We start from the raw sequence: 3,035 nt of genomic DNA on the forward strand, positions 1-3,035 counted from the left end.
CTGTTGCTCACCCAGGACCGTGGAGCAGTGTCACCAGCTGGGGACAGCACCCCTCGGTGGCAGCAGCAGGGCAGGGAGCTGGCAGGTGGGTGCAGGCAGGATGAAACCCGAGCGAGGGCTTGGCACGGGGGGCACGGGGGCCACTGTGTGTAACGAGACTGACAGCCTCCAGAGAGGCACTTGAGATGTTCCCACCCTCCTCCTTACACAACACTCAGCCTGTTTATTTGGGCATCAGGCCGGGGAGAGGATTTATCCCTTAATATTGGGAGGAGAGGGGCATTAACTGTTTCCTCCCCGAGCTCTGCACATGCATTTCCCCTGCACCCCCAAGGTGGGTGGACAATGGCAGGTGCCCAGTGCTGGCTGGCACAGCCCCAGACCCCTCCTGCCCAGCACCATGCAGCCCCCACCTCAGCCCAGCCCTGGGCTGAGCATCAGGCAGGGCACTCGGCCAGCTCTGTTTGGACGGCGGGTGTTGAGCGCTGTCCCTGTCAATAGCAGAACTGTTTCCAGTTACACCCTTTCTCCAGCAGCTCTCAGTGCTGGAGGCAGATGCAAACTTGATCTGTTTTATTTGGGCAAGCAGCGATTTGGACACCCAGAGCTGAGGAGGCCAAACAAAGGCGCTCAGCACAGCGGGCGCTCCCTCGGCCGGGGCTGAGCAGCCTCTGGCACATGCCCAGGGCTACCATGGATGCTGAAGCCCATGAGCAGCAGGAGCCAGAGCCGGGCAGGAGCTCCAGGCTTGGCTCAGGGTCCACCTGCAGATGGGCTGCCCTGGTGAGGCACGGCCAGGAGCGTGTCACAGCTCCCAGTCAAGCTGGGCTCAGACCTCTGAGCACAGGCACAGCTCGCTCCAGAGCTGTGAGGCTCTGAGATGCTGGGCTTGGGCTGAGGGGGATGGAGAACAGTGGGGACTGAGCACTTTGTGTGGTCACAGAGCATCACTCCAGACACAGGAATTAAGACTAAGTTAGTTAAAATATGGGAGCTGGCAGGATCTCCAGGGGCATCACCACCCCACAGAGATGCCAGGCAATGCGCCTTGCAGATGTGCAGCACCGTGCTGGAGCCAACTGCAGCCATCCAGCTTTGCCTGTCCCTCCATGCCTCCCAGGCAGGGGCACCAGCGTGGTCCTGCCGGCTCAGCAGCCCCAGGACAGTCAGGATTGCCCCAGGAATCCTCCTTCCAGGAAGACCAGGAGACCAAAGGGGGTGGCACCACGCCAGGCAGGATGCTGGCAGGAGCAGCCAGAGGTGCTAAGCTGGTAATACTATCCCGTGGCCGAAACCTGATGAAGGACAGGGGGAGGTTTGTAACGTATGGGATTAACAAGGTCAGCTCAAGATTTTCTCAGGGTGAAAATCAAAGGGAAAAATATTTGCCTTGTGTGAGTCAGTGAGTTCCTGTGCAGCCAGCGGTACCAGCTCACCTGGCCCATGACGATAGTCAGGAAACCAACTCCACCTGAGCTCGCCCTCCTGCTGTCCTACCCCACGCTGCCCTATTTCATGTCAGAGACACTTCCCAGCCGTGATGCTGGGCTCTGCACTGCGCTCAGCTCGGCCAGCACAGCCAGGCTGCACCTCTGCCTTCACAGGGCTTCATTCCTCGACTGATGCTACCACCAAAAATTACTAAACCCCCAGGCTGAGGATGCTAATCGCCCAGCAGAAACCATCCTCACCCTTCCAGCACCTACAGAAGAGCTGCCCTTGGTATTTGCAGGCCCAGCACCTGCCACTCACCCCAAATCCTCATCTCCCAGCCCCAGCTTGCTTCAGTGCTTCTCAGCTTTAATTGCTCCTAACAGCTCTCCCACCCTCCGCCATCCCATGTGCTCTAAAAATGCAGCATGTGCACCATTTTATCTCGTGTAACCAGACCGGTTGAGTCCTGACTGGTTCCAGGTGTGGGAGCCTGGTCAGAGCCCGTGGATTTTGCATTGCAAACTGCCTCTCTGCAGGGCTGACAGCAGCAGCTCCTTTTCAGCTCCCTGCCTGCAGACACGTCCCAGCAGTGTCCATCCATCCGCCTCGGGCACCCCATGTTGGGTAGAATTCAATTCTCTGACTCAGCTTGTGTTAGTTAAAATAAAGGAGCTCAGAATCTGCAGAGCAGATTCTAAAGAAATCAAGTTTTTCTGTTCCAAAGGAGAAGCCCTGTTAACCTGGAGCTGGGGCTGAGAGGAAGGCAGCAGCTACAGCCCCTCAAGATGTTAATCTGAAAAGAAAATGTGGCAAACCCCAGAGGATCAAAGTTACAGGGAACCTTTTGAGAGGTTCAAACGTGAAAAATAAAGCCATGGCATCGAGCAAAGAGGTGCCTCTGCCCTCTAGTGCCACTGGCAGCAGGTATGTGGCTGCATCACGGGGGGGTCTGCCCGTGGCTCTGCAGCCCACATGCAGCCTGGTCCCTCTCATGTCACCCCCATGCTGGGCACCACGTGCTCGCCAGTGAAGGGTTTGGTGCCACGGCACGGCTGGAGCAGCACCAGAGCATCCCACCAGGCACTGGCACCTCTTCACTGCCCACCCACTCACAGCAAATATTGATGGTGCCCCTTCCAACCTGTCAGAGCAGAGCTGCTGCTGCCGTGCCCCGGCTGCGGTGGGTACCCCTGCCCCGTCCTGGGGCTGTGGGCAGCAGGGCCTGGGGACACGGCAGGGCTGCGAGGAGGCACGTAGAGAGGATTAGGGGCTGTGGCCAGTCTCCCAGCCAGCCAAGGTCCATGCTGAAGTCAGCAGCGAGCTGACACCTCAGGTGTCCTCCCCATCGCACGTGGGACGGCTGCAAAGCACAGTCCATGGCCACCCCTCTGCTGGGATGGGCAGGTTTGCTCCAGCCAGCCTGGCACGGGCTGCACCATGGCCCCGCGGGGCACTGGCTTGGGCAGTGTTCTGCTTGGAGGGCTTTCCACCCTTTGTTGCAGCTGATGTGAGTTTTGCAAAGCCCTCCAGAAATGCTGAGTGCTGAGGAGAGGGTCCAATGCACAGGCCAGACCCACGGGCAGGAGGAACAGTGGCAACAG

Source organism: Merops nubicus, unplaced genomic scaffold (assembly GCF_000691845.1).
Source record: "Merops nubicus isolate BGI_N331 unplaced genomic scaffold, ASM69184v1 scaffold22943, whole genome shotgun sequence".
Classification (NCBI taxonomy): domain Eukaryota; kingdom Metazoa; phylum Chordata; class Aves; order Coraciiformes; family Meropidae; genus Merops; species Merops nubicus.